Genomic DNA, 27,825 nt, shown 5'->3' with positions numbered 1-27,825 from the left:
GTTACTTTTGGGCAGCTTATAGAGATGGTGCCTAAGCTAAAGAGACAGTGGAAGAGGATGGTTAACCCAATGGAGAAAGAGCCAGAGAGAGGTTCAGTGAAGGTGTTGGCAATGGACGAGCTACCAGACATTTGTCCAATAGTAGATGTGTGTCATAAAAGGAAAAATTTGGGACAAGGTTATGTGGATGGCGGAGCCCAAATACGCATCATAACACACTCATGCGTTGAGAAGATGGGTCTCACAGTGGCTGGGGTGTCAGGTTTTTGGATCAGATTGGCAAATCATCAAAAAGTAAAATGCTTGGGTGTTGTAAAGAGCTTAGAGGTGGAGGCATATGATGCAAAGGCAGTGGTTGATTTTCATGTGATGCCAGCAGGGTTGGGAGCATATCCTATTATACTAGGCAGACCATGGTTACGTGCAGTGGGAGCTGTTCAAGATTGGCGACGTGGTACAATTAGCCTCTATGGAAAGACAGGTACCAAGAAGCTTTATAATATGGACACAAGGAAACGATTAGAGGAGATTTATGAAGATGAGGATGAGTCTAGTGATGAAGACTCTTCCACGGTGACAGATGAGGATAGTGATAGCACTACCAGCAGTGATGAGGATGCTGATGTTGCATTTCTTTTGATGGATAAAGAAATCCAGGAGTGTGGTTTAGTCGCATTTGCGAATGAAGTTGAAGATGAAAGTGAAGGGCCTTATGAAGTGATTGAAGGGCTGATGCAAACCAAGGTTGAGTTGTCAAAGAAGCAAGAATTAATGACACAAATGATTAGTGAAGACCTCTCAGCTATGGAGAAGGATATTGTTACCATATACATGTGGTAGTGATGTGTGTGAACACACTAGGACCGCCGGGGCATTTTTTCCCTCTTTAGGGGGTTTTTTCCCCCGTGCATTGTATATACGCCCATCACTCTAGGGCTATCTATCTTTCCATTGCACACTAAGTAACACACTCTCTATTGTGTGCCTTGAGCTCCCTTCGTCTTCTCCAAGCTGTGTGTGTTTCTCTGCAACCCTAATTCCAACAATTGGTATCAGAGCAGGTCACGTCTTCCCGGGCTTAGTCACCAGCTGCTCCAGCACACGCCTGCTCACTTTCTCCGATTTCAGTGAGCTTTGGCGAGCGTTCGCAGGTCGACAAATATTTTGGGCAAGCTCGAAGAGCTTAGTCTTCTCAAAATTTTGATTTGGGCTCATTTCGGCCTTCGTTTCCACTACGGGCAGTACTGCACAAGCTATTTCGTCATTTTGTGTAGATTTTCTGTCAGTGCCATTTTCTGCATAACAGGTGCCTTATAGTCTTCTACGGTTTGTGCTATATAGCACAAGTTGTTCCCGCTCCATTTCTCCTATTTTCGGGCAGTTTTCACATCAGGTGTAGCATTTACCATGGCTGACAACAACAACACAGATGTGTTCAAGATGTTTGCTGCTGAGGACAGGTTGGATGGGGACAACTACCCTATGTGGGCTTATATGATGCAACATGTTCTTGTGTCAAAAGGTGTCTGGAACATTGTGCAGGGCATTGATGTACGTCCTGGTTCTGAAGATGTAGGCGATATTGAGGATGGTGCAGGTCTTGCTGCAAGGATTGCAGCTGTTAGAGTTGTTTTGCCTACGGCAGAACAAGCTCGTTGGGATGTTAAGGATGCGCAGGCTCATGCATTGATTGCGTTGTCTGTGAAGCGCACCATTATTCCTCACATCCGTTCAGCAAAATCTGCAAAACAGGCTTGGGATATTCTAGCAGGTCTTTATGCAAGCCGCAATGAGGCTAAAATTGCTTTGCTGCGTAAAGAGCTAGAGTCGAAGATTATGCATGAGGAAGATGATATGGACACTTTCCTTGCTAGTGTCAAGGATATCAATGAGCAACTCATTTCTGCAGGTGAAGTCATTTCTGACAGTTCCCTTGTGCAGACTGTTCTTGATGCCTTACCAGATTCCTACCAGACTTTTGCTAGTACTTGGAGACTGATGACCCAAGGAAATCCTGAAGTTGTCAAGTTTGATGCATTATGCACATTGCTGTTGCAAGAGTCACTTTCTAGAAAAAACAGGACTAGGCAGCGTGCAGTTGAACAGGCTTTTATTGCTTCTCAAAGATAGGGTGGTAACAGTAATGCAGCCACTTCTTATGGTTCTGCTGCGAGTGGCAAAAATTCTGTTCCTAATGCTTCTGCTGGCAGCACTTCGTCTGGCAATTCTGGCGATAAGGGCAAAAAGAAGATGCGTTGCCATTATTGTAAAGCCAATGATCACTTGATCAAGTCATGTCCTAAGTTGAAGGCCAAAGAGGCTAAGAAGAAAGAGGGTGGTTCCACTGCAAATGCTGGGTCCACTACAAATGCAGCCATTGTTGAGTCTTCTGTGAAAGGAGATTGTGATGCTGATGTTGATGCAGAATGGGATTTTAGCGCAGAGTGCACTTCCAATCCTGCTGTCCATGATGCATGCTTGTCAGTTGCTGCAGATTCACATGTGTGGTATTTCGACAGTGGTGCTACAAAGCACATTACCTCACATCGTGAATTGTTTACCTCTCTCGAGTCTGTCCCTCATGGGAATTCAGTCACTTGTGCCAACAACGCCTCTTATCCAGTTCAGGGAGTTGGAAAGATTGTGCTCACTGCTGCTAATGGCAGTTCCTTCACACTTGTTGATGCACTTTATGTACCTGGGATCAAGAAGAATCTCTTGTCTGTATCCGCACTTGCTAGACTTGGACTTGTAGTCAAATTTGTGGATGACAGATGTACAGTTCATGATCTCAGTTTTGGTGATGAAATTGTTGCATCTGGGCTTTTGTGCCGTGGGCTGTATAAGCTCGCTTTGTATGACAAGTGTGGACAAAATTTTGCAAATGCTGTTGCAGATTCAAGGGCTATTTCAGATGCAAAACTTTGGCATGCACGTTTTGGTCATGTGAATTGTGCCAGTTTGCTACGTTTGCAGAAATCTGATATGGTTGCTTCTTTGCCGCCTCTTGAAGCACCTATCAAACATGTTTGTGAAGGCTGTATTCTGGGTAAAATGCAGCGTTCTAAGTTTCCAAAGGATGGTTCAGTTAGGGCCACATGCAGGTTGCAGCTTGTGCATAGTGATGTTTGTGGGCCCATGCAAACTCCGTCCTTGGGCAATTACCTGTACTTCGTGACTTTCATTGATGATTACTCCAGGCATGCGTGGGTATTTCCGCTTAAAGCGAAGTCCGAAGTTTTTATGTGCTTCAAACAATTTTTGGCTATGGTTGAAAATGTCTCAAAATGTACTATGGGCACCCTCCGTTCCGATCGAGGGGGGGAGTATATGTCTCATGAATTTAATGCATTTCTGGCTAGTCGTGGGATAAAACACCAATGTACAGTGCCTTATACACCTCAGCAAAATGGTGTTGCTGAGAGGAAAAACAGGTCACTAACGGAAATGGCACAATGTATGGTCAAAAGTCAAGCTTTGCCGCATTCTTTTTGGCTTGAGGCCATCATGTGTGCCACTTATGTACTTAACAGGTGTCCTACGAAAGCTTTGCAGTCTATTACTCCATATGAAGCATGGCATGATAGAAAACCTTCTATTGAGCACATGCGTGTTTTTGGCTGTTTGGCATATGCTTTGGTGCCACAAGTGCAGCGCAGAAAATTGGATGATAAGGCTGTCAAATGTATTTTTGTTGGTTATAGTGCTGAAAGCAAAGGTTACAGGTTGTATCATCCGCAAACAAAATGTATTCTGGTTTCACGGGATGTAGTGTTTGTGGAAGATTCTGTTCAACCCTTGCTGTCATGTACTAGAGACAGTAATGTAAGCTCACAGGACATTTATGACACTTTGTTGCCTCTTTTCAGTGGTGGAAATACGAATGTAAGTTCCAATGAGGCAAATGTACAGCCTATGGGGGTTTCTGAAAATGTTTTAGAACAGCCTATTACTGATGCAGATGTACATGATGTACTTGATGAGGAAAGGGCTGAAAATGAGCAGGCTAGAGGTATGCCAAAATGGCTGGTGCACACTTTGCGTGACAGTAAATTGGATGCACCTTTATCTAGTCGTACTCGTTCAAGCTCTCGCCATGCATCTTATGCATCAGATTGTTATGCTTTGGCTGTGTCTAGTTTACATGATGTTGAGGAGCCTCTGTCTTTTGATGAAGCACAGAATTCAGAAAATTGGATTGCTGCCATGAAATCAGAATATGATGCACTTATAGAGAATGACACATGGACTTTATGTGATTTGCCTCCTGGCAAAAAGGCCATTGGTACGAAGTGGGTTTACAAGTTGAAACGCAAGCCGGATGGTGAGATCGATCGCCATAAGGCTCGACTTGTTGCAAAGGGTTATGCACAACAAAAAGGCATAGATTATGAAGAGACTTTTGCTCCCACTTGTCGTATGACTACTGTGCGTTTTCTATGTGCATTGGCAGCTCATTTTGGTTGGGATGTACATCAATCAGACATTGTTACTGCTTTCTTGAATGGTGACATATTTGAGGAAGTTTATGTAACACAGCCTCGCGGTTTTGTCATAAAAGGACAAGAGGACAAAGTGTGCAAATGTAAGAAGGCTTTGTATGGGTTGAAGCAATCTCCTCGTGCTTGGTATGAGAAAGCTGACACTCATTTGGTTAAACGAGGCTTTCGTAACAGTCCAACAGAAAGCACATTGTATGTAAAGCGTGAGGATGATGTATTTCTCATTGTGGTTCTTTATGTTGATGATTTGCTGATCACTGGACCAAATGAGAGACATATTGCTGAATTTAAGGCTGATTTGAATGCTACTTTCAAGATGAAAGATTTGGGGCTGTTGCATCATTACTTGGGTATACAGTTTAAGCAGTGTGATGGTGGTATTGCCTTCTGTCAGAAAAGTTACATAGAGACATTGCTATGTAAGTTTGGACTTGAGGATTGCAAACCTATTGCCACTCCCATGGAAACAGGTTTGAAGTTGAGTCTACATGATGCTGGCGATCCTGCTGATGTCACTCTTTACCAAACTGTTGTTGGCTGCCTCATTTATGTATGCAACACGAGGCCAGATATTCAGTTTGCAGTCTCGCAGGTCAGCAGATTTATGCATAGCCCAGGGTCTAAGCATTGGCAGGCTGTCAAGAGGATTTTCCGCTACCTTAGTGGCACTTTACATCTTGGCTTGTTTTATCCCAAGGGGGGATCATTGCCGCCAGACTTACATGCTTTTTCGGACTCAGATTGGGCTGGTTGTTTTGACACGCGAGTGTCTACAAGTGGTTTTTGTTTCATGCTTGGCAGTTCATGTATATCATGGTTGAGCAAGAAGCAACCTACTGTGGCCACTTCGAGTTGTGAGGCTGAGTACAGGGCAGTCTTCACAGCTACGGTTGAGTGTGTATGGCTCAGACGCCTTATGGCTGACTTGGGTGTTTGACAAGACACTGCCAACACTATCTACACTGACAGCCAGAGCGCATTGGCAGTTGCGAGGAACCCAGTTTTTCATGCTCGCACAAAGCACATTGAGGTGCATTACCACTATGTCAGGGAGAGGCTCTCAGCAGGAGAGATCAGCTTGGCTTATGTGCCAACACAGGACAACCTTGCAGATCTTTTCACAAAGGCATTGTCTCGTGAGAAGCTTGAAGCTTTCCGCAAAGCTTTGGGCTTACTCCCCTTTGTGGACTGATCCTGTCCGCAGGGCATGGCACTTCCCTTTACTCATGTGCCAGCTCTCGTTCACCGCATCACTCCAGGGGGGATTTGTTACCATATACATGTGGTAGTGATGTGTGTGAACACACTAGGACCGGCGGGGCATTTTTTCCCTCTTTAGGAGGTTTTTTCCCCCGTGCATTGTATATACGCCCATCACTCTAGGGCTATCTATCTTTCCATTGCACACTAAGTAACACACTCTCTATTGTGTGCCTTGAGCTCCCTTCGTCTTCTCCAAGCTGTGTGTGTTTCTCCCCAACCCTAATTCCAACAGATATCTATTTGCACATGCTGGCTAGTTTTCCTGATTTGTTCATTACTTCATATGAAGAGATCAGAGGGTTCAAGGGTGAAGAGATGCATATAGAGCTGAAAGAAGGTGCTAAGCCAGTGCGGCAAAGGCTAAGAAGGATGGGTCAAAAGAAAATGGAAGCCTTGCGGGTAGAGGTGGACAAGTTACTGAAGGCAGGGTTCATAGTTCCAGTGGAGACCACAGAATGGGTGAGTCCAGTTGTAGTCAGTCCAAAGAAGGATGGGAAGTGGAGAATTTGTGTGGAATTTAAACCCTTAAACGCAGCCACTAAGAAGAACCCATATCCTCTTCCATTCATCGATCAGATCTTGGATTCAGTGGCAGGTTATGAGAGGTAAAGTGTGTGTGATGGTTTTTCAGGCTATTTTCAATTGAAGATTGCTCTTAAAGACCGCACAAAGACCACTTTTATTACGCCATGGGGCTGCTATTGCTACACAGTATTGCCATTTGGGTGGTCAAATGGACCTTCCTTCTATCAAGAGAGAGCGAATTGGGTGTTGGAACCATTCATTGGTAGTTGTGTTAAAGCTTTTATGGATGACTTCTGTGTCTATAGCAGTAGGGTTGATCACCATGAGAAGCTGCAGATGGTATTGGCTCGATATGATGAATGTGGAGGACAACTAAATCCAAAGAAATGTCATCTAGCACAGCCAAGGGTGAAGTTATTGGGCCATATGGTGTCAAAAAATGGCATTGAGGCTGATCCAAATAAGGTGAAGTCTATTATTCTTCTTCCATCACCTACGAGTACGAAGCAATTGGCAACCTTTATACACAAAGTGAAGTACATGGCACGGTTTATTCCATTGTCTTCGCAACTTCTTTATCCATTACAGCAAGTGGCAAAGCATGATCCATTGCAATGGGATGACAAGTGTGAAGAAGTGTTTCAAGAGGTGAAAGAGGTGTTAGGGGGGTTGTCAACCATGCAGGCTCCTGATTGGGAGAAAGTTCTTTATGTAAATCCATCAGTAGGGGATGATGCCATTGGAGCCATGCTATTGCAAAAGGGGAAGGGCAGCCATTATATGAGGCCAGTGTATTGTGCAAGCCGAGTGAAGTTGGTAGCGGAGAGAAAGTTATCGGAAGTAGAGCTAGTGATGGCCAGTGTAATATTTGCTTGTCGTCGATTTCGTCATTACTTGCTACCACGGCCTTTTGTTTTCTTGATGAGTTATGCCTTTTTGCCACAGTTAATTAATGGTACTAACATGTCAAATGTGGTGAAGAAATGGATAATTGAGCTGCAAGAGTTTGAGTTCTCTTTTCTAGTGGAAGATAGTACAAGGGCTACCCTAGCTGATTTGTTGACCTACAAGGAGAATCCCCTTATTGTTAAGGAAGAGGTGGTGAGAAAGGTAGTTGAATAAGTGCCACAGATCAGCAATGCACATGTGTTGTTCTTTGATGGTTCATACAGAAAGAGCCACGATGCAGCTTCAGGGGGTATAGCACTTTATGATCCAGAGGGGAAGCTAGTATGCAAGAGAGGGTTCAAATTGGATGCGCATAGTAACAATGAGGCTGAATATGCTACATTGGAAGCCGGATTACACATTTGTTTGAAGCATGGGGTTCGAAGGTTGAGCATAAAAGGTGATGCCTTGTTAGTGGTGAAGCAAGTGTTGGGTGTGTGGAAGAGCAAGAACACCTCATTGAAGGAAATGTGCTTTAGAATTAAAGGCCTGTTAAAAAAGTTTGAAGCATGGAGCATCAGACACATTGAACGTGCTCTAAATGGAGAGGCACATGAAGCAGCTCAAGGCATGATTGGGGAGCTATTCGTGTTGAGGACCAATTTACCTCTTTATCATGGCCGGGAAAGTTTGGCTCAAGAAGAGGAGTTTTTGCTAACAGGAATCATTCCAAAGGAGATTCAAAAGTCTAAGAAGTATGGCTTTGTGCGTAGAGCATACAGGTACAAATTGATTGGTGATGTCTTATACATGAAAGGAGTTGATCTCATGTTGAGACGTGTACCTTGGCGGGAGGAGCTTTACAGAGTGTTGGAAGAGAATCATGAAGGCGCATGTGGTGGCCATTTTGCTCTTAAGATCACCTTGCATAAGATTTTGCAAGAGGGGTATGTATGGCCTAGTTTGCACAAGGATGTTCACCATTGGTGTAGGTCTTGCAATAGATGTCAAGCATTTGGGAAGAGAGTGTTGGAGCCAGAGCTACGAAAAACCATTATGGCGTTTGATGTGTTTGAAAAGTGGGGGATTGATGCAATAGGCCCGTTACCTATCACAAGCAGGGGCAAAAGCTATATCTTGACGGCAGTGGACTATCTCTCTAGATGGGCAGAGGTTATAGCAGTAAAACAGATCACTACAAAGGATGTGGCAAAATTTGTGTATCATGAAATATGTTGCAAGTTTGGGGTGCCACTGGAGCTACTTTCAGATAAGGGGCCTGGCTTTCGAGCTAAACTGCTAGATTTTTTATGTGCAAAGATGAAGATTAGGCACCAGCATACCACTCCTTATTACCCGCAGTGTAATGGCTTAAATGAAAGATTCAATGGTGAGTTGGTACAAATTCTTTCTAAAGTGACAGAGCACCAAGGAAAGAATTGGGATTTGGAATTGCCTAGTGCATTATGGGCTTACCGTACTTCGGTGAAGACAGGTACAGGGTTTACTCCATTTCATTTGGTCTACGGAAAGGAAGCACTATTGCCTGTGGAGGTAGAGTTGCCTGCGGTCAAGATGTTAGAGAAGTTGCTTGGGTCGCCTAGTGATGCATTCAAAGAGAGGCTCTTGCAGTTACAAGAGGTCCAGTTGGATAGGATGAGCGCATTGGAGCATTATGGGCAGATGCAGGATAAGGCTTTGGCAAAGATAAATGAAAAGGTTAAAAGTAAGGGTATCAAGCAACATGACTTGGTTTTGCGCTACAACAGTAAGCTAGACAACACCTTCCAAAAGAAGTTTCAAATTAAGTGGGAAGGCCCTTTCAAGGTAGTGGAGTGTTTTCCAAATGGCACATATCAGCTAGCTAACCTGGATGGTGTTCTACATAAGTCAAGGGTAAATGGGTTGCGTCTTAAATTGTATCATGCTAGATTGATGATGGTGCAGCAAGATGAGCTGTCTGTGGAGCAAGCAATGTTGGTGAAGGATGAGGAGACCTGTGATGCGGCGAGTCTCATATCTCTCTTTGCTACTGCTGATCATGAATGATCTAGCAGGCTAGGGGATGGGCAAATTATGTCAGAAGTTTTTTTGAGCAAGGGATTGCGCATATGTACATACACATGCATGGTGCATCGAATAAAGGATTACCCAATTTCCATAGCCAGGTGGTTACGTGGGGCCCACATGTGTACAAGTAGGACAGCATGTACATAGTGCAGCGATTTTAACTATTATCAGTACTAGTGTGATTTTTCTACAATAAAGTGAAGTTGGTAGCGCGGAAAACTTCTCGAGGAAGCTATCCGCGGGCCGACGACGTGAGGTCAGCAGGTGCGTCAGATGGCATCTAGTGGCGTCAGGAGGGCGAACGAGGTCAATATTTGCACGCGGATGAGGACCGACACAACTTGGGTGTTTTCTGGTGAGAGTTATGCAAAAAGGTCATCATTAGGACCACTTTTTGGGGCCACTTCACGTGGTGGCGAGATGCATTATTGGAAAAAAGCTGAGTGCCAGGCGTGCGAATGATGCAAAAAGGTGACAACTATGCACTGCGAGGTCAGTTTTTGGCCTGTTCGGGGTCCGTTTGAGGTCATCTAAAAGGCCAAGGGTGCCCAACTAATAAATCTAAGTGTGGGAACTGAAAAACAAGAGAGAAGACCAGAAAAAACGTGGAGAAGAGAGGAGGAACAGCCGCAGGTGTGTTTTTTGGGTTTTTGGAGCCTGTTTTGACCGTAAACTGCTCATCCGAGGTCGGATTTGAGCACTTTGACATTGTAGACTGGGGTTTTGGGCCGTTCCGGCCGCGATGGCGCTGTCCATTTTGCCAAATTCCTCACTCTTTTCTTGCTGTTTTTCTGTGTAAGTTCCTCCTATGAGCGAAGTTTCTGCTCTAGTTTGTGATTGTATCTGGTATCTTTTACCCATATTGTGTGAGTTGTTTGCCCCATTGGTGTTGGCCCAAGCTCATTTGTATCTAAACATTAGAAATTCTCCTCTTTTGAGCTGAGTTTTTTGGGTGTGTGTGTGTGTGTGTGTGTGTGTGTGGAGTGGGCAAGTGGATAGTCTCTCTCCTCTCACTCCAGAGGTGTGTTCCCTGTCTCGGCCAGGTGTGTTGTGTAAGCCGAGTGGTGCCCCATAGTGTGTGTGTGTATCTTCCCAAGAGTGTGTGTCGGGTCGTTATAGAGGCGCTGTGTGTGTTTTCATCCCGCTCACACCGCCAACCAAGGCCACAAAACCGACAAAAACTCATGAGATTCCTCGCGGACTGACAATCGCCGCCGACTTCAAACTGCTATAACTTGCCGATCCGGATTTTGTTTTACATTCTGTCAACTCTTATGGCCTTCACGTACTAGACACTTCACATACAAGCCCCAAAAAGCTTAAAAAAACATTAGATGGCATGCTCTCTAATGCGATCGAAAAGCCTCAGAATCAACCCTTGTTAAATCTTCAAAGGCCTATATCTTGGCAATCGGGACTCCAATTGTTGATCCAAAAAGATTGACATGCTCCACTCTCTAGGCACTTCAGCCATACACCTTAGGATCTCCTTTGCTAGACTTTAACTTCATAGCTCCTTCATTGTCCATGCCTACACCTGATAGCCCATTCATACCTACTTGTGCCCCCTACTATGGTCGACACACTTTGGCTCCACCATCATTGCCAAGCCCCCATGTTGAACATTTATATTCAACCAAAAAACTGCTTTATTCATCTACAAGCTGCAAACCTGGCAAACAGTATCAAAAAACCAAACCATATATATAGAGTCTTATTCCAGCCTATTGAAAAACCTAAAGTGGGTTGCCCCATCCCCTGTATCACAGCATAGGTTCCACCTTGATCAAAGACATAGCCATGGACTGTAGCCATCCATTTGCAGTAATTATAAGTAGAATTGCACCTAGCTAGCTACAAGCAGAGCATTACTGTGCTCTCCATCTTTCTCATTAAGCACAAATGACATACTTAACCCTCCCTCCCAACCAAGTAGAGTGGAGTCCTCCTCCACGGACTCGTGCAACTAGTTGATGGCCCAATGCACTGCTCCATTCATAAGCATACCCATAAACAATGTAGCATACATCTCTTGACAACTTTGCTACATCCATAGCCTTCTCTTCCTTTTCATGCACCACCAAAAGCACGTGTTCTTTTACCAAAGGCTCTTCCAATTGCATCAACTCCTCTTCCCACTCCATACCTGCAACATCGTCAAGACCATCCAAGCAAGTAGCCACACGGATCCACCAACAACTCTGATAGACCATATTCTTTAACCCGATCTTCTTCCATAAGCATAGAATCTCTCTCTTTCTTGTCCTAGATTTGTACCTATTGTCCTACTATAGAAAATCCTATGACTACTTTAATGAGACATCATCGACATGGTGCCACATAGCACCTTCAACTACCTACCTTCCTCCACGGGCTTGGACATTCTGACCGGCTCTTCAACTAAGTTGGATACACCATCACCCTATACATATTCATTCAATAGGGCCTCACCATCACAAGGCATATGAGAGGGTTTCCCAATTCCCTAGTTCACACAAGGTATCTCTGCATCTACATCATGTTTCTCTTTGACCTTCATCTCACTTGTACGCACCTTGCAATTATCTACTACCACTTCATCCACATGCAAAACATCATAAACCTCATACCTTGAAGATAGGGATTGTGTCTCCAATTTGCTATTTGTGTCCAAAGCACTGCTAGAGCTTGAACAACCTAATCTTCTTCTTCAAAATTCACCACTCTTGGCACTTCAACCCATTTCTTTATCATCGTCTTACTTAAACCCTCTTGATCAAACACATTGGGTGGCTCTCTAGAAATCCCTCTCTATAGCTTTTTAGGCCTTGTAGGCACACACAACATCTCCTCTAATCTACCATCACCTCTACTAGCTTCCACCACTAATGCATATCAACACACAAGGAAGAACCTTTAGCTCTCAAAAATTGTCTATCTGCTTTGATTTAGGTCCACTAGTGGAAGCTGCAAACTGCAACAACCTTGCCTTCACATTCTTATTCATCTTTCAACTTTTTGCCCTGACAACTCTAACAACTTCATCATAGCTTTTGGGATCCTCAAAATTGACCTTCTCTTGAACATGAGGATGCAAGCAAGCTAGGAACTTCTCCAGCTTGAAACAATCCACATTAACCACTTGGGTAATAACAACCAAAGCCTTCCATCATGCTTCAAATTTATCAACAAAAGCATCAAAATCTTAAATTACTTCTTGTTGTAGACTTTTGATCTTCACATCCTCTTCAACACACCACATTTAGTATACTTTGCATGGATAAGACACCTTGGAGAGTTCTCTCTCTCTTTCATTATTACATATGAAACACCCCCTACATGGAGTCTTGACGGCATTTTCGATGCTCTCCAACTCTCTCTTTAAAATTATTTTTCCCTTAGGACGTGGGAACATCCCATGCTAAGCTACCACACCAGTAGTGCTCCACGTGCCCCCCGACAGGGCCGTTCAATACCAATCAGAGGTGTCTCAAGATCTGGGCCCCACATTTAAAAAAATATGCATTGGATTAAGCAAATGATTGATAAGCAAGTCACTCCAATATGTAAGGTCATGAAAAATAGAGATTCTTCTCGCCACATGTTCTTCTAGTCACTCGCCTTCAATGGGTGCATGTTGTGTTTGCATATATTACGTCCACTCAACTCATGACCTTCAGGCAAAAGACTTCCATGCTCCTTGTATGGTATATTTCCCAAATAATCAGAGCACTGAAAGCCAAGTCAAGGTCCAGATAACAGACATGCATGGTCCGCTGAGTAGCTCTAACCTTTAGACCAAAAAGAAAGAACTAAAAAATATCAAGCAATGGACTAGAAAATAGAATACAAATAGATATGGGTTTCCCAAGTACTTACCTGAAAATTCACCAAAGCCTGGCCAATCATGCATGGTCCACATGAGAATTCCTTGCACGTGGGCATGTCATTGATGGACTAGTTGGGACATGTCAACCACATCAATCCCTATCCACAAGGTTTGAAGATCTTCTATAAGTGGTTCCAGATAAACATCCATGTTCTTTACCTTGTACTTCCCTGGAACAATCATGTTGGAATTAGGGTTGCAGAGAAACACACACAGCTTGGAGAAGACAAAAGAAGCTCAAGGCACACAATAGAGAGTGTGTTACTTAGTGTGCAATGGAAAGATAGATAGCCCTAGATTGATGGGCGTATATACAATGCACGGGGGAAAAAAACCTCCTAAAGAGGGAAAAAATGCCCCAGTGGTCCTAGTGTGTTCACACACATCACTACCACATGTATATGGTAGCAAATCCCCCCTGGAGTGATCAGGTGAACAAGAGCTGGCACATGAGTAAAGGGAAGTGCCATGCCCTGAGGACAGGATCAATCCACAAAGGGGAGTAAGCCCAAAGCTTTGCGGAAAGCTTCAAGCTTCTCACGAGAGAATGCCTTTGTGAAAAGATCTGCAAGGTTGTCCTGTGTTGGCACATAAGCCAAGCTGGTCTCTCCTGCTGAGAGCCTCTCCCTGACATAGTGGTAATGCACCTCAATGTGCTTTGTGCGAGCATGAAAAACTGGGTTCCTCGCAACTGCCAATGCTCTCTGACTGTCAGTGTAGATAGTGTTGGCAATGTCCTATCCAACACCCAAATCAGCCATAAGGCGTCTGAGACTCAACCGTAGCTGTGAAGACTGCCCTGTACTCAGCCTCACAACTCGAAGTGGCCACAGTAGGTTGCTTCTTGCTCAACCATGATATACATGAACTGCCAAGCATGAAATAAAAACCACTTGGGAACACTCGCGTGTCAAAACAACCAGCCCACCAATCTGAGTCCGAAAAAGCATGTAAGTCTGGCGGCAATGATCCCCCCTTGGGATAAAACAAGCCAAGATATAAAGTGCCACTAAGGTAGCGGAAAATCCTCTTGACAGCCTGCCAATGCTTAGACCTTGGGCTATGCATAAATCTGCTGACCTGTCAGAGTGCAAATTGAATATCCGGCCTCGTTTTGCATACATAAATGAGGCAGCCAACTGTAGTTTGGTAAAGAGTGACATCAGCAGGATCATCAGAATCATGTAGACTCAACTTCAAACCTATTTCCATGGGAGTGGCAATAGGTTTGCAATCCTCAAGTCCAAACTTACATAGCAATGTCTCTATGTAACTTTTCTGACACAAGGCAATACCACCATCACACTGCTTAAACTGTATACCCAAATAATGATGCAACAGCCCCAAATCTTTCATCTTGAAAGTAGCATTCAAATCAGCCTTAAATTCAGCAATATGTCTCTCATTTGGTCCAATGATCAGCAAATCATCAACATAAAGAACCACAATGAGAAGTACATCACCCTCACGCTTTACATACAATGTGCTTTCTGTTGGACTGTTACGAAAGCCTTGTTTGACCAAATGAGTGTCAGCTTTCTCATACCAAGCACGAGGAGATTGCTTCAACCCATACAAAGCCTTGTTACATTTGCACACTTTGTCCTCTTGTCCTTTTATGACAAAACCGTGAGGCTGCGTTACATAAACTTCCTCAAATATGTTACCATTGAAGAAAGCAGTAACAATGTCTGATTGATGTACATCCCAACCAAAATGAGCTGCCAATGCACATAGAAAATGCACAGTAGTCATACGACAAGTGGGAGCAAAAGTCTCTTCATAATCTATGCCTTTTTGTTGTGCATAACCCTTTGCAACAAGTCGAGCCTTATGGCGATCGATCTCACCATCCGGCTTGCGTTTCAACTTGTAAACCCACTTCGTACCAATGGCCTTTTTGCCAGGAGGCAAATCACATAAAGTCCATGTGTCATTTTCTATAAGTGCATCATATTCTGATTGCATGGCAGCCATCCAATTTTCTGAATTCTGTGCTTCATCAAAAGATAGAGGCTCCTCAACATCATGTATACTAGACGCAGCCAAAGCATAACAATCTAATGCATAAGATGCATGGAGAGAGCTTGAACGAGTACGACTAGACAAAGGTGCATCCAATTTACTGTCACGCAAAGTGTGCACCAGCCATTTTGGCATACCTCTAACCTGCTCATTTTCAACCCTTTCCTCATCAAGTACATCATGTAGATCTACATCAGTAATAAGCTGATCTGAAACATTTTCAGAAACCCCCATAGGTTGTACATTTACCTCATTGGAACTTACATTCGTATTTCCACCACTGAAAAGCTTACATTACTGTCTCTAGTACATGATAGCAAGGGCTGAACAGAATCTTCCACAAACACTACATCCCGAGAAACCAAAATATTTTTTTTTTGTGGATGATACAACCTGTAACCTTTGCTTTCAGCATTATAACCAACAAAAATACATTTGACAGCCTTATCATCCAATTTTCTGCGCTGCACTTGTGGCACCAAAGCATATGCCAAACAGCCAAAAACACGCATGTGCTCAATAGAAGGTTTTCTATCATGCCATGCTTCATATGGAGTAATAGACTGCAAAGCTTTCGTAGGACACCTGTTAAGTACATAATGGCCTCAAGCCAAAAAGAATGCGGCAAAGCTTGACTTTTGACCATACATCGTGCCATTTCCGTAAGTGACCTATTTTTCCTCTCAGCAACACCATTTTGTTGAGGTGTATAAGGCACTGTACATTGGTGTTTTATCCCATGACTAGCCAGAAATGCATTAAATTCATGAGACATATACCCCCCCCCTCGATCGGAACGGAGGGTGCCCATAGTACATTTCGAGACATTTTCAGCCATAGCCAGAAATTGTTTGAAGCACATAAAAACTTCGGACTTCCCTTTAAGTGAAAATACCCATGCATGCTTGGAGTAATCATCAATTAAAGTCACGAAGTACAGGTAATTGCCCAAGGACGGAGTTTGCATGGGCCCACAAACATCACAATGCACAAGCTGCAACCTGCATGTGGCCCGAACTGAACCATCCTTTGGAAATTTAGAACGCTGCATCTTACCCAAAATACAGCCTTCACAAACATGTTTGACAGGTGCTTCAAGAGGTGGCAAAGAAGCAACCATATCAGATTTCCGCAAACGCAGCAAACTTCAAAATTCAGATGACCAAAACGTGCATGCCAAAGTTTTGCATCTGAAATAGCCCTTGAATCTGCAACAGCATTTGCAAAATTTTTTCCACACTTGTCATACAAAGTGAGCTTATATAGCCCACGGCACAAAAAGCCAGATGCAACAATTTCATCACCAAAACTGAGATCATGAACTGTACATCTGTCATCCACAAATTTGACTACAATTCCAAGTCTAGCAAGTGCGGATACAGACAAGAGATTCTTCTTGATCCCAGGTACATAAAGTGCATCAACAAGTGTGAAGGAAATGCCATTAGCAGCAGTGAGCACAATCTTTCCAACTCCTTGAACTGGATAAGAGGCGTTGTTGGCACAAGTGACTGAATTCCCATGAGGGATAGACTCGAGAGAGGTAAACAATTCACGATGTGAGGTAATGTGCTTTGTAGCACCACTGTCGAAATACCACACATGTGAATCTGTAGCAACTGACAAGCATGCATCATGGACAACAGGATTGTAAGTGCACTCTGCGCTAAAAGCCCATTCTGCATCAACATCAGCATCACAATCTCCTTTCACAGAAGACTCAACAATGGCTGCATTTGTAGTGGAACCAGCATTTGCAGTGGAACCACTCTCTTGCTTCTTAGCCTCTTTGGCCTTCAACTTAGGACACAACTCGATCAAGTGATCATTAGCTTTACAATAATGGCAACGCATCTTCTTTTTTCCCTTATCACCAGAACTGCCAGATGAAGTGCTGCCAGCAGACGCATTAGGAACAGAATTTTTGCCACTCGTAGCAGAACCATAAGAAGTGGCTACATTATTGTTACCACCCTTTCTTTGAAAAGCAATAAAATCCTGTTCAACTGCACGCTGCCTAGTCCTATTTTTTCTAGAAAGTGACTCTTGCAACAACAATGTGCATAATGCATCAAACTTGACAACTTCAGGATTTCCTTGGGTCATCAGTCTCCAAGTACTAGCAAAAGTCTGGTAGGAATCTCGTAAGGCATCAAGAACAGTCTTCACAAGGGAACTATCTGAAATGACTTCACCTGTAGAAATAAGTTGCTCATTGATATCCTTGACACTAGCAAGGAAAGTGCCCATATCATCTTCCTCATGCATAATCTTCGACTCTAGCTCTTTATGCAACAAAGAAATTTTAGCCTCATTGCGGCTTGCATAAAGACCTGCTAGAATATCCCAAGCCTGTTTTGCAGATTTTGTTGAACGGATGTGAGGAACAATGGTGCGCTTCACAGACAACGCAATCAATGCATGAGCTTGCGCATCCTTAACATCCCAACAAGCTTGTTTTGCCGTAGGCAAAACAACTCTAACAGCTGCAATCCTTGCAACAAGACCTGCAACATCCTCAACATCGCCTACATCCTCAGAACCAGGACGTACATCAATGCCCTGCACAATGTTCCAGACACCCTTTGACACAAGAACATGTTGCATCATATAAGCCCACATAGGGTAGTTGTCCCCATCCAACCTGTCCTCAGCAACAAACATCTTGAACACATATGTGTTGTTGTTGTCAGCCATGGTAAATGTTGCACCTGATGTTAAAACTGTCCGAAAATAGGAGAAACGGAGCGGGAACAACCTGTGCTATATAGCACAAACTGTAGAAGACTATAAGGCATATGTTATGCAAAAAACGGCACTGACATAAATTCTGCACAAAATGACGAAATAGCCTATGCAGTACTGCTTGTAGTGGAAACGGAGGCCGAAATGAGCCCAAATCAAAATTTTGAGAAGACTAAGCTCTTCGAGCTTGCCCAAAGTTTTTGTCGACCTGCGAACGCTCGCCAAAGCTCACTGAAATCGGAGAAAGTGAGCAGGCGAGTGTTGGAGCAGCTGGCGACTAAGCCTGGGAGGACGTGACCTGCTCTGATATCAATTGTTGGAATTAGGGTTGCAGAGAAACACACACAACTTGGAGAAGACGAAGGAAGCTCAAGGCACACAATAGAGAGTGTGTTACTTAGTGTGCAATGGAAAGATAGATAGCCCTAGAGTGATGGGCGTATATACAATGCACGGGGGGGAAAAAACCTCCTAAAGAGGGAAAAAATGCCCCGGCGGTCCTAGTGTGTTCACACACATCACTACCACATGTATATGGTAACAAATCAGTGACAAGACAGATGGACATTCTTGATAGCCAACCATGGTGGAAGATTATAGTTCACCAATAAAATAGGCCATGTGCTCCATGAGGAACTCCTAATTCCAAATGGGCTTAATCCATCCATTGCCAAACCAAAATGAACACAACAAGGTTCTTCTTTAAATGCAGACCATCATTTCTCTATGTGCTTCAAGAGAATCAACATGACCCGCATCACATCATCTGTGGATCTATTATTTTGATGCCATGTCATCAAAGCTACTATATACTTTCACATGAACATACTCTTTATCCTTGGAATGATTGGGAAGTGTCGTAGTAGAATCTTTGCATGGAAAAATTTCCCTTGCATGTTCTCTCTATACCTATTTGATTCACATTTGGAAAGTTGTTCTAAATACTCGTACTTGTTTCAAAAGAGTACACAATCATTAAGACATGCATGGATTTTAATATAGTCCATCCCCAACTTTGTGTTTGTTAGTGGGTCAAGTAGGGGGCATGTGATTGCCTTCTACCAAAATCTTCTCATTGAGCAATCTATCAAAACCATTTAAACAATAACTTTGGCCTCTCATGTAAATTAGTATGCCATATATATATTTAATTGAGAAGCTCTGTAACACTCGTGTCGGACCTTCTATCAAAATCTTCTCATTGAGCAATCTCTCAAAACCATTTAAGTAATTTAAACAAGAACTTTGGCCTCTCAGGTAAATTAGTATGCCATATATATATTTACTTGAGAAGCTTTGTAACACTCGTGTCGGACCATCCACAAATAGATTGTAGGTTAATCATTGCCAAAGCTGTATGAAGAATAGAACTTTTGGCAACGTTGTAGAGCGGCATGCGGACAAGCCTTTTCATCATCTCTTCTTCCTCTTGTTCAGTCTCATGATGTTGTTGTGGATGGGATGATTTAGGTCAAGAGGTAGTGTTGTCTTGAACCTTGGCTTTCAATGATGGGTTCAATGTCAAAGAAGACATCCAACATATGTTCCATCGATGGGGTAGACTCCACCGGTAGTGTTTTATTTGATGTTCGCCTCCTCTATTGAGTTTGTGTTGAGATTGAATCATATCAATATCCAAGATTTTACCGGCACTCTCTTGACCATGAGATTGATAACACAGATCTTGTAGCTGCTCTATAGGAAAAAGGTCGTTGTTGCATTTATGTTGATCACAAATATTTAATTTTTGAAAGAATTGATGCTTACATAGCATACAAAGGCATGCCATCCTATTGTCCAAATTAATCTAAAGATTGCAAAAAAAAAAAAAAAAAAACAATAGTGAGTGCACACGCTTGACTGCTATTAGAGAGTATAACATGAGCTAGCATATAAATGTGAACAAATGGCTACCTAGCCCTGAGTAGACCATAAACATCTTCACATGGCTAACCATGATGGCCAAACAAAAAGCAGCTAGCCCTAATCGGCCAAACCATAAGCGTCTTTGTACGGCTAATCCTAATTGGCCAAACCATTTTCTGCTAGCCCTAATTAGCCAAACCAATAACTTCTTTGCATGAACAACCCTAATTAGCCAAACCAAAAGTAGATATCAATGTAGCTTAACTACCTCATAATCTCTAACCATGCCCGATCCCTGCACACCTTGCTCTAGAGGTGCACGGAGATCAGGTCCAACGAATAATACTTTCATCTTTATTGGTCAATGCCTATATTCATGGATACAACATAAGTATACACACACGTCTACATGGTAGTGCATGTAGATCGAGGACAAATCCTAATACGTAACAGTCAATTCTAAAAATCTTATTGGTCAAACCGTCCAAACATGGCCATCTATTTGCGACCAAACCAAAAGCCGCTAACCCTATTAGCAAACTAAAATAGCCAAATGCTACACTAATCCAATTTGGAGCGGACAAATCTAAGAGGATTTACACTGCCTACCCTAACGCTCCAAATACAATGATCTATTAGCAGCCAAACAAGAAGTCCCTTACCCTAGGCCGCTAATTCTAAGCCGTCAGCCCTTAGCGAGTAGCCCTAAGTAGACTAAAATGTCCAAATTCTTCTCTAATCCAATTTAAAGCAGCTTAATCTAAGAAGCTTTACATATCGTACCTTAACCGTTCGACATCATGCACCATCTATGAGCGGCCAAACCAAAAGCCACTAACCCTAAGAGGCTAACCTTAAGAAAATTGAAATGGCCAAATGCTACACTAATCTAAATCGGAGCAGCTAAACCTAAGTGAATTTACATGGCCTACCCTAACGCTCCAAATACAGTCATCAATCTATTAACGACCAAACCAAAAATCGCCAACCCTAAGTTGCTAACTCTAACCCGCCAATCTTTAGCACTTAGCCCTAAGAAAATTGAAATGGCCAAACATTGTCCTAATCTGATTTAGAGTGGCTTAACCTAACGGCTTTACACATCTTATCCTAATCGTTTGAACATGGTGCACCATCTGTTAGCGACCAAACTAAAAGCCGCTAGACCTAAGCAGACTGAAATGGCTAAATGCTATACTACTCCAATTTGGAGTGGCCAAATCTAGGCAGCTTTACATGGCATACCCTAAAGCTCCAAATACAGCCATCTATTAGCGACGAAACCAAAAGTCACTAACCCTAAGCCACTAAATTTAAATTGCTAACCCTTAGTGGCTAGACCTAAGAAGATTGAAATGTCCAAATGATCTTCTAACTTGATTTAGAGCGGCTTAATCTAGGCCGCTTTACCCTAATCGTCTGAACATGGCCCCCATCTCATTAGGGCCAAAAAGGACTCAAAAAGGGTTGTTTGTTAATCTAAGGATTAAGGAATAGTCTATTAGTCATTTGACATGTGTACAAAAGTGTTTTGGTGGTCCTATTTTGATAGAGAGTGGCTAAATGTTTTGATCATAAGGTTGAAACTGCAATATTTAGGTGCTTTCGACGAGTAAGCTCATTAAATTTGTGGCCCAAAGTAATGAAGTCTCATCTTTTATTCTATTTTATATTTCACAAAATCATTGTCAAAAGATTCAAAATTTATGTGAGAAGGCTCTAAAAACGAGGCCATTAATGACAAATCACCTAATTTTTTCAAATGTCTACCTTTTTCACTTTCCCTCTATTTTGTGAGAGGTTTAAGTCTTTCTATCTCTATATTTTCTTTCTTCTTCTCTAATCTTTGAGTTTCCATGGCGTCTTCTGCACGTCGCCGCCCTTCACATAACTTAACTTCTTATGACTTTCATAATGTTAGAGAGGATGGTCTTTGGAAACCCATATTTTTTATGTGAATGACCAGGTAACAATTCTTCCTTCATGCAAAGGTGTACACAGAGTGAAGAGAACTAAACGTGATAAAGTAAAAAACCATTGGAAACGTCATGTTCTTGCTTTCAAAGAGACCGGCAATGGATGGCTAGCTAAGGTTCAACATGTGTACATGGCCAAGGATATGGTGTTAGACTTGGAGGAACATCCCACACTGCATTCTTACTATAAGTAAAAAAGAACTTTTATTTGATACAATGAATTGTTCATTCTTGTTGGGTTCAAGCCCTGTATCGTCTACCCGTGGGAACATATCCCTATAACATGCAACTGCAACTCCACTTCAGGCGGGCCAAAGCAAGGAGGTGTTGGCAAAGAAATGTTCTAAAACGCTGCAGGAAAACCAAGGGCGGCGCTGTTGAGCGAGGCGGTCGTCTACTAGGCAGCATATCAAAACGCCTACAGACGAAGGCAAAGAAGACCTTTGCGACTTGCATCTCAAAATGCTACTGTTCCTAGGCAGTGAAACCCCACAGTGATTCTTCATCTTGCCTCTCAAAACTCCCTCAAAACTCCCAAAGGTAATTGGCAACACCTCGACAGCATCTCAAAAGGCATTGAACGATTTTGGACAGTTTTTTGAGCATATCAAGATGTTGTCTGTCTAGCTGTAGTAGAGGCGGTCTCTCTTTATCTAGCATATCAAAATGCTGCTGCAAATCATTGAGCCACCCAGGATGCATTTCAAAATGCTACTATAATTTGGCAGGTTGTATTGCAATACAACATAGTTTTGGTCAAACTTTTTGGCCGTTTTGCGAGCATATCAAAAGGCTGCTAGCCACTGGGTCCCTTTTTAGTGACACACACGAAGATAAAAATAAACGATAGCGTCAAGAGCTTGAGATCGGCAAAGAAACCAGGAGAAGCAAGAAGATACATGGGTTGCCAATTTCTGGGAGACACACAATCTTTGTGCAAACCATTTTCTTCAAGCACTCGATACATCAATAAAAAGTAAAAAAATTATTTTTCCCTCTCAGATACATAGATTTGTTATGTTTTGTCCTTTGTCAACACAATTATGCTTTTTAATCAAAGCCTCTTTTACCCTATCTCTTGTCAGTCATGCCATGATACACATTTGTACGGGTGATAGACACTACCACACATAAGTGGTAAGACCTCCCAGAAAAATTTGTTCTCAACCCATTTTTGTTGCACTTCTCATGAGGTTACTGGGTACACCTTAAACCCAAGGTTTGGCAATAAACCAAAAAGTCCATTTTTTGGTAGCTAATTTTTTAACCTACACCCTATGTGTTCAAGGGGGGGTTCACTATCATAGCACCAGGTTATGGATACACCAAAATCCTTGGGGAGAGAACCTAAAACTCACGGTTATTGAGTACATTAAAAACTTGAGATATTATGAGAATGATGTAGTTCGGGCTCGAGGGGGGGATTGTTGGGTTCAAGCCGTGTATCGTCTACCTGTGGGCCCTGTAACATGCAACTGTAACTCCACGTCGTTTAGAATTTTTGCATGGCTACATCATTTGATATATTGTAAGGCTTTTTACAAAGTCAATACAAAAAAAAAGCGTGCTTTTGTGTTGTGTCGAAGCTTCTCTCTCTCTCTCTCTCCATCTCGTTCATCCCCTCTCTGCTCTGCACGCTCAAGGAGCCATGGATCCTCACCGTCGCCATCCACCATAGTCACTGCACCTAACAATTCTCCCATTGTTTTTTCTCATTTTTTTATTCCATTCGAGATAAATTTCCTTCAACAACTGTGGAATGGAAGCCTGTGGAGAGTCTAAGTGGGACGTTCAAAGCAATGCATAAAGGGATTGCAGATGTTATGTACGCTGACAAGCCACCTTATTTTTACAAAACAATGGATTTGTTTGTCTATTTTGCAAAGTACAAGGTTCCATCACCAGAAGGTGCAAATGGAGAACTACATCAGTTACCCGTTCCTACCATAAGTTCACTTGACTAGGAGGCTCCTGATGCATGTACTATATCAAGCTTCAAATCCAAGGTCAAAGAAGACATGCTTAAAGCTATGGGCTCCAGGTTGGATATCAAGAAGGATTAAAGTTCAATGGTTTCTGCCTATACATGTCTTTGTGGCATGTTTCAAAACAATGGACTTGCAAAGGACTTGCAAGTCAAAGAAGACATCCTTAAAGCTATGGTCTCCAGGCTGGATATCAAGAAGGATTAAAGTTCAATGGTTTATGCCTATACATGTCTTTGTGGCATGTTTCAAAACAATGGAATTGCAAAGGACCAAGACGATGTGTCTTAATAGAAGACTTTCTATGATTGAACTGGATAATGTACTTGGAGATGGATGGAGTACCAAAGAAACTTTCCATATTGGCGATAATAAGAGTTGTAGAGTAAGCCCAAATTCTATGTCTATCTCATATCAACTATGTCGTCAATCATTAGTTCTGGGCTATGACTATAGGAGATGGAGAAGCAAATTAGGTAGTTGGGTTCCTCTCGACTCTGAGGAAAATTGTCTAGAATTTTAACTAAAGGTCACAGTTCATCCACACACCAAGCATAGAAGCCTTATAATAACAACAAATTGGAGACTACAGGATGTTAGAGAATCTCTTGAGTTTCTTGATGAAACATCTCCTGAGTGTAGATTCAACGTGGATGGAATTGTGGTGAGCACAAGGATGGACAATTCAACCTCTTGCATCGCATGCCTTCCCCGAAAAAGAGTTATATTTGAGCCACTTGCAAGGACTTGAAAAAACAAGTTCAATATTGTAACATTTGCATTTTGCAAATATATTTGTCTTTTCTACCTTATTGTGATCATTATTTATGTTGTTTTAACCTTACGTGACACCATGATACACATTTAAGAATCGAATAGTTGGTATTAAGTATTTGAAGTACAAAATCATGAATCACCAACTTGAGTATATGTTCATATGGACAAAACAAACAAAACTATATATAATTTTGTGGAGTAATCAATCATGAAACACCACTTTTCTTTTCACCTGAGAGGATTTTGCATCCTCAGAGACCCTTTTTCTTTTGTGTTCAGGAGGGGGTGAACTCAGTTCATGAGTGGGTGGTGGTGACTTGGGCTCCTCAGGGCTTGGCACGGGGGACTTGGCAGGGGTTGGTGCTTTGGGCTCCTGAGGAGTGGTTGGCTTGGGTGACTTGGAAACCTTCTTTGGCAACATAAATGGTAGCTTGAAAGGTGTGCTAGGTGCCTCCCCCTTACGGTTCTTAGCTGTACAACTCTTTTGAACCTTGAATTTCAATGGTGAGTGGAATGGATGGCCCTTTGTGTCTGCTTTTCTTTTTGTAGGGCTCTTCTTCTTGGTGGGACGCTTCCCCTTGGCAGGACTCTTCTTGGCATGGATCTTCTTTGTAGGACTCTTCTTTGTATGGATTCTCTTTGAAAGGCTTTTCTTTGTATGGATCTTCTTTGCAGGACTCTTCTTCTTGTGATCTCTTTTCTTTGCCTCCAAACCCTTGGTGGCTCTACCTTTCTTTGGTGGCAAAGGAGACTCTTTCTCATCTGTACTTGGTTCCATAGGAGATTCTGAATCATTTTGGTTTATTGATCTTTCCAAAACCATATAAACACACTTCTCTCTCACCCACGTGACCCAAGACTCTAGATAGTCATGCAACTGCAACAAATAGAGAACAAAATTAAAGGACATGAGTACATACATAGTTAACAAGTCAAAATAAATCAATGGCACATGATATACACACTTACAAAGAGTGTAGTCATCCTGCACCTTGACTCAAGATATCTCCATGCATTGGCAAGCACCCTCCATCCACAAGATGTTGAGTCTGTTTGTAAAGGCAATTTTTGATTGTAGTACTTGAAACCTTCTATATTGTAATCCTTATTTGTGGTACTAAGGTGACCAACGATAATTTTGGTAGCAGTGCAAGAAGACATCAATCAAAAAGCTACTAATAGAAAACAACGGGCCATCAAGCATAGATTATACTTCATACTTACAGTTTACTTCTCCCATGGATACTTCATACTTCATACTTACAGTTTACTTCTCCCATGGATACTTGACAATGAATTCATAATTATAATATCTTTCTCCAAAATATTGAAGATAATAAGACTCCAATGTCCTCTACAAAAAAATAACAATTAGCTAGGAATACCACAAAATATTATAAATTGTTAGGAGTTAAGACTTACCCTTCAACATAGGGGTATATTATGTAATTGCAGGTCAGCGTGTTAAATCTTCAAAAAAAACTTGAAAGTCTTCCTTGCTTGTTAAGTAGACATTGTGTTATCAAGTATGGAAATTTGCATAGCTATAGCCTCTGGAAGATCTCTCATAAGACACCTGAAAAAGAAAACACATCCTCCAATGAGGCCCTTGTGCCTACACATGCACTAATAATTAGCAAAGGGGAAACACATGCTTGAGACAGATAAAGAGCACAGTATCACCAAGCTCAATGTTGGAGTTTACAAGCATACTTGTGTCCTGAGGGAATATATCACAGTACACCTCATTATCCCCACACATGGAGACATCCACAACCATTCAGCCTGTAACTTTTCATAAAGGAGAGAGTTAGATGCTCTTAGAATTTTTGATTGCTCTGTAAGGATAGCATCCTCTGACATCATGTATTGGTCCCTCTCAACCTCCTTTCCTGCTTTGATATCCTGAGCCTTTCTTGTCTCATACTGATGTGTAACATCTTCAATGACAACCCCTGAATTCTTCTGCTGCCTGGAAGGGGGGATATTTAAAATTTGGAAGGCCCTAAGATCCTCACTAGGAATAAGCGCAAAATCCTTATCAAACGTGTACCTCAACCTTGCCACAAGCACAAAATCTTTGCTCATCAGTGTGACCCTGTGAGCAAATGCAGCTGCAATGTAGCTATCATTCATAAAGTCTATAAGAAAATCCTCAACAGCCTCCTGAAGACACATCAAGGCTTGAGATTGCCATCTTATTGAAACAAAGGTTTTGATATTTATCATGCTCATAAGTCTATCTCATATCTCTTTGACAACTCTCATGAAAGGTAGCTTTGGAATAAGAAGACAAGTAGATTTCTGTGCTTTCCTTATCTCCCTTAGAGATTTGACTTGATAATTTAATCTTTTTCTAGTAGTAGGCCTCGGGCGAGGTTGTGTAGGTGGTTTCCCTTCTTTCTTCACAACCTCTGGATTGACTGATTCTTCTTGGTTGTCATCTTCTTTCTCTGAATCTTTTGGGGCTTGGTAAACTTTTCTTGTAGTTTGCTTTGTCCTCGCCATTTGATAGTTGTAAAATGCTTTGTTCTTTGCCACAAAATTCTCCAAAACAAGGCCCGCGGGAGGTCCAAGAGACTTCTAAAATATCTAGAACAATGCAAAAAGAGGTCCTCCCACAGTCTGGAAATGCTCGCTATCGTCTCGTTTGAGAAGATGAAGAAATACCACATGACACGATAAGAGGTCCGACTGCAGTCTGGAAGTGCTTGCTATCATGTCGTGTGGCAAGATGAAGAAATACTGCAAGACGCGATAAGAGGTCCTTCCACAGAAGTGCTCGCTATCGCGTGGTCCGAGAAGATGAAAAATACCTTAGGATGCGATAAGAGGTCCTTCCACAGTCTTGAAGTGCTCGCTATCGCGTCGTTCGGGAAGATGATTAAATACCACAGGACGTGATAAGATGTCCTCTTAAATTTTGAATGTACTCGCTATCACGTCATGCGGGAAGTTGTAAAAAATGCGGTAACCGGAGAGCAAATCGGGCAGAAAGGGGGTGTGTGGGTCGACAAAATAACGTGAAAGGGGGTGTACAGGTCGATGAGAAAAATATAGTATAAAGATGAAAGAAGAGATGGCGGAGGATGTTGGAGGTACAAAACAACGTGAACGTGTTGTTTGGGGGGGGGGGGGGGGGGGGGGGGGGGGGGGGGGGGGTGGAAAATGAACACATGACATGAGCTTTTTACACAATTGACCATCCATACAGTGTCCGTTGAAATCATGCCATGTGGCACGTGTGCATGAGTGACACGTGTCCATAACGGTCATTTTTGACCCCCTTAGATAAATCTTGATCTCGTCTTTTTATGGTGTTTTACTTTTTTTGG

The 27,825-nt window shown here is 42.4% G+C and overlaps 1 pseudogene; it reads right to left on the bottom strand.

Moving 5' to 3' along the window:
- Window positions 1-11,140: 11,140 nt before the first annotated feature.
- LOC147423525 (uncharacterized) lies at window positions 11,141-26,998 on the bottom strand (annotated as a pseudogene).
- Window positions 26,999-27,825: the final 827 nt, after the last annotated feature.

Source organism: Adiantum capillus-veneris, chromosome 26 (genome assembly GCF_014529385.1).
Source record: "Adiantum capillus-veneris isolate H3 chromosome 26, ASM1452938v2, whole genome shotgun sequence".
Lineage (NCBI taxonomy): Eukaryota > Viridiplantae > Streptophyta > Polypodiopsida > Polypodiales > Pteridaceae > Adiantum > Adiantum capillus-veneris.
This window is presented reverse-complemented; position numbering and strand designations above follow the sequence as displayed.